At 36.9% G+C, this 5,312-nt stretch overlaps 1 non-coding gene across 1 annotated transcript; it reads right to left on the bottom strand.

Annotated features, from left to right (window-relative positions):
• Positions 1-3,327: 3,327 nt before the first annotated feature.
• Positions 3,328-3,401, bottom strand: trnan-guu (transfer RNA asparagine (anticodon GUU)). The gene has a single exon. It is a non-coding gene; the product is annotated as a tRNA-Asn (tRNA).
• Between the last annotated feature and the right edge of the window lie 1,911 nt (positions 3,402-5,312).

The following is a 5,312-nucleotide window of genomic DNA, read 5'->3' as shown; positions in this document are numbered from 1 at the left end:
CACTTTTCGCCCCGGTAAGAGGCATCAATTAAAAGAACACGCCGTACTTAAATGTGGAATAAAAATGTTAATGATGTACTTTCAATGACTGCATTGCCTCTGTTTCACTGATCGTCGGCAGAGACACATGGTAATCCAGTGCGGTAGTTAATTGTAAAATTACAGTCGAATTCCTGTAGTTCAGAGTTAAACGTGGAAAATTTAAAAGCTGGTCGATGTTTTGCCACAAACTTTGGAACCTTTGAAAGGGGCTCTGAGACTAAGCAACATAAGCAGTAGGTAAACAGAGAAGCTTTACTTAATAAAAACGTGTGAAAATCAGAAAATCAATGCCATTTATGCTCGAGAATGGCTACGTTCCTGTTACACCGATGAACTTTGAAGTGACTGATTTTTTTTCTTCTCCCCATTTATGTTTATTTACCCTAATGTTACATCATTTTCACTAGATCGACAACTTTGTTGATAAGAGTTGCTTCTTATTACTGATTTTGTTCTACCGCCATAAATATGAAAACAAAGTTTGATGGACATATCCAAATATAATTTATGCCATTTTCATGTTCGCTAAGTCGGGAAATACAATCAAAAATCTACCGACTCCTGAACATTAGTTGCTGAGAGGGGATCGATTTGTTGCCACAGGTGGATTTTATTTGTGAAGGTTTAATTTCAATTTTAAACCTATTTTAAACTTCTTTACAGTTAAGGGCTCAGGAGTCCACATTGGAATCAATAAACACATTTTGTATTATTTAGCGATTGCTGTTTTTTTGCGCACAGTAGACATCGCAAACGGGGTACAAGAAACTTTGTTCTTCTTGAAATTATTTAAATTCCACCAGATATTGCTGCATTTTACTGATAACCTACATATTTTACAATTTCCAGTTACTCCTCAGTAGAGTAACTCAATTTAACTTTATTTTATATCTTTATAAGTCTGCGAGATTCTACAGCAAGGGTGATTTGTCAGTCAATGTTCATTTACAACTTTATTATTTTTGATACAGGTTTGGTGGACCAGAACGTATTCTTTCTATAACAATGCCTTTTCTTAATAGCGTGATCCTGTTTCCTTTGGTGCAAAATTGTTCTTTTCTAATCTAGGATTTACACAATATCACAAAGTCAAGATAAAGGTGTAGAGAAAGAGTTGGTGTATTTCCGAAATTCAACACACTTTCTCATAGGGTTGTGGGCCGGTTTGTTATGGTTAAATCAGGCTGCCCACTTAAAGTATTACAAATATTATACCGTGTGCCCCGTTGCCTCCCAATCCGGTATTGCATTGGTCCCCCTCTTGTAACCCCCAAGTTATTGAAGTAAAGGATATTAACAGCCAGAATTTGAAATGTTTTCCCCATGAATAAAACGTGTTCAATGTAACTGTCAAAGACTGTTGCGAAAAGCAAGGCTGAATTTAAATTATTTATTTAAGGAATTGTAGCGTTACATTTCCTAAATTACTAGTGTCTACCTTCCAAAATTATTCCACTGGCTGTAAAGCACTGTGGGACGTCTGTAGTCGTGAAAGGCGCCATATAAATGCACGGGTTTTACACATTCCTGCTGAAATGTTCCTGCAAGTAAATGGGCTACATTATATCTAAATAACAATTACATTTGCCAAATTGTGCCCAAAAGTACAATCAGGTTACAATCAAGTGTTAAAAAAATTATTGGGACACAATCCACTTCTGGGTTGTGGCATGACCTCCTCACTGTTAATTTTGTTTAGTAATTCTTCTTGTATTATTTGCCAGTTTTAATTTTGTGGGAAAGGATGGCGTAAGTGGTTAAAAGCTGAAAGTTCCATTAAATTCGTCATTTTGTTTTGATGGCAATAAAAAGACTTGCATTTATATGGCACCTTTCACGATCTCGAAACCACCCCTAACGCTATGCAACCAGTAAAGTACAAGACTTGTACAAAAAGCTGGAATGCACTCATGCTGAAATAGGTTAAATCTATTTTGGCTAGCACGTGTATTGGGTTTTCAATTGTTGGATAAAAGGCTTGTAAAATATGCAATCAGATTTAAATAAAAACAAAAATGTAAGAAGTTAAAAAATAGCAAGGAAGCATAACAAAACTAAGCACATGCATACTTTATGATCAACTTTTAAATGTTCAAACTCATTTACATTTCATGTTACTGTCTTGGACTCTCAGCAATGTAATCATGAGACAGGCGGGGGAGTAGGCAATATGATCTACAGGAGTTTATGCAACATTTAGACGGCAGGTCTTCTATTTGTTGAACACTTAGAATTAAGGTATATGTCAAGTTACTATGTAATTTGCCTGGATATACTAAACGAAGGATTGAACAGACTAAAGATGCCTTCCTGTTAATGGTGTATTACACCGTTCTAAGTAGTTGTAATTGGTTCTTCTCTCCCACACTACATTTTGATCTAATCTGCATCTATTTTCTAATGTTTAGGATTGACGTCTGTCTTGAAACTTAGAAATTACTTGTCCAAAATGGAGAATTTTGCAAAATGAAAAGCTTTCTTATCAACAGGTCAGAAAACATATCTCTCGAGTATTTAGGCATAAACACTTGAAGAGTACTTTTTTAAAAACTTTGACTATTTTTACTTTATGTTTTATTGGTAACATACGAAAATTAAAATTTTCCATTGCTCTTGAAAAACATTTTATAATTATTTCACATATCGTGTTTCTAATTGAAAAACATTTGCAAATCCCCGACTCTTTCTACAACATTTACTGGATTACGAAACCCTGCTGATAGCCTCTGCCGAAAAGCCGAATGCAGGGTCTCACCTGAACACTGCACCGCACGGTTCGAACTTTCATTATGCAACGACAAACCATTTGGTTGAATAATAGTCAGAGTTTTGTTATGTATGACATACTACAGGGTGGACTTTTTTTTTAAAAAGCTTCTCAGGGTGAATGTTGAGACCTTGTATCCTCCCCTTGCTCAGTAATAGTTATAGACGGTCTATTTTGTCGAGATTAAAAAAACATGTAGCTGCTCTTATAGCACGGACGCAATTTAAAAACGTGCAAAACAGATCCTCATATTTTGGATACTATTTCTTATATGTTCGATGGCCGAATGGCCTACTCCGATGTGAGATCTTTGTACCCGTTATTTACTGACGTGAGGACGGAAGGAGGTTATGGGGTGTTTCATATCAGCTGCTGGCTGAAGATGCGTTCACCCAAAAGAAACGTGGAAACACCGTTCCCAACTGAATCCTACACGAGTCTTTTTTTTTTGCAGAGCTTTTCTAATAATGTGCAAAATGTTAGCGATTAATGCAAAATATACAAGAGAAAAAAATGTCCGTCCCTGGGTGGGCTCGAACCACCAACCTTTCGGTTAACAGCCGAACGCGCTAACCGATTGCGCCACAGAGACGAGCTCGTAAAAGTGCTACCACTTGGTGACTATAACAGGATGAGTGCACGTCCTGACCTCCTGTCAATTGACTTTCTACATTCCCCACAGCACCTTTCATAAACATTTTTTATTAAATCAATAACAAATCACATTTGAAATGTACTAACTCGTATCCGCCAGCCACTGGTCCATTTTGATATTTTGCATGGAAAAATATTACAAGAGACAAGGCGCGAATTGGCAACTAATTACTGTTGCATGGGGATGGAGATTGATTTTGCTGGAAGACGGTGTTGGTGGGGGAAGGGGTGAAAAGGGGCTCTTGTATCATCGACTCATTTAAACTCACGGGGGCCAAGGTTTGCAGTCACGAGGACCAGAGCCGCCTTTGCAACAAAAGGCCAGGGGATGGGGGTGGGGTTGGGAGAGATCGGAAACAGTTAAGAAAGGGCCACCGGCCTCATTTCGGGTTCTGATCTTTTGGGTGCCCCAAACGGTGACGAGCGTCACCTGCTGACCGAATGGGTCCCAGTAAGAAATCCGAACTCGACTCGGATTCATCAGCAGCTCCTGCTGGGCGCTCAGCGATTCTCCCCGCAACTGGAGGCGATGCAAACTCTTCCCCTCTCTCTCTCACAATCACCGATCATTGGCATGGCAAGAATTTCTTCGGGAACCTAGATATTCTCATTGGTTGATTGATTAATTAAAATACTTCGTTCTGCACCATCCACAACCAAATTAACAACAAATTCATTTTTAAAACGTTACTAATCGCCGCGGTTGCAAATTGCAACATGCATAATCAAGTGCTGCTTAGCAAAAACTTTCGAAACATTATTTAAATAATAAAACGACTAGCCGATCGACTTTGCAATTTCATTTAAGATCGCGCTAGGAAACACAAACGTCCGAATTACAGACTTCCTCGATGTAATTGCCATTTTGCATCACAATCACAACGTGATGAATTTCCGTCTTTATGTGGATGGGACTAAAATAGATGAAAGTTTCTGTATCAGACGAATGGCGTATATCAATCAGACACCGCAAACACACTTGCAGCCTTCCCTTTCTCAACTAGTTAATGGTAAAATTGCAATAATTTTAAAGTTAAATCTGGCTATAGTTAACAAAGAAAATGTACTTATTAAAATGAGAAATGCACAGTAGTGGGTGGGAAAGATAATCATCTGGCTTTGCTGTCTCTAAGTTTTGTTGCTCTGTTAATTAATATGAGGAAGGCGCAGCCTTCATACGTTCGGACACTTCTGTTCATTTGTTTTGACTTCAGATCCTCGTTCCAAAAGCGCAGACGTTTAAATACTATCAATATGTGTCTTACTACATCCCTAAGTTTAAAATTAATTTAAAATAAATAAGCATAAAACATTTTACGTAGTCATAAGCTTTTAGAATACTATTGTATGGTGCCGATTTTTTTTCATTCCCAGTGTTGTTGAGGAAAACTATTAGATGTATGACATTTATTATTCCAAATACATAATAAATGTTGTTTTGATAAACTGCAAGATTTATAATATACATTCAGTTAATTATTGTGTACACCTTTTATTTTAACATTTATGTCAATAAAGGAACAGGAAGGTCTTAATTCAATTTTAATATCCATTAAAATTTAATTTAAAATGACCATTTATAAAATCTGAACATGGATGAACCCCAGTTATTAAAGATCCAGTTTGAAATGTAAGTCTGGCTGCTGTTGCATGACAAATAGAGAGCTCTGCTTTGAAATACCATTTCTGGTTTCAGTAATAGAAATCAAAACATAAATCACCTTTAAAATTGCAAAGTAAAATATCACATTTCAGTCAAATGTATATCGCACTTGTAGGACTTTCATTATTCTAAGATACAAAGTTTTGAGATTCTGCATTAAGTTATAGCTTGCTTGTGTACAAGAGG

This window comes from Scyliorhinus torazame, chromosome 6 (assembly GCF_047496885.1).
Source record: "Scyliorhinus torazame isolate Kashiwa2021f chromosome 6, sScyTor2.1, whole genome shotgun sequence".
In the NCBI taxonomy this organism is placed as follows: Eukaryota; Metazoa; Chordata; class Chondrichthyes; order Carcharhiniformes; family Scyliorhinidae; genus Scyliorhinus; species Scyliorhinus torazame.
Note: the sequence above shows the minus strand (reverse complement) of the source record. Positions and strands in the feature narration are given on the sequence as shown.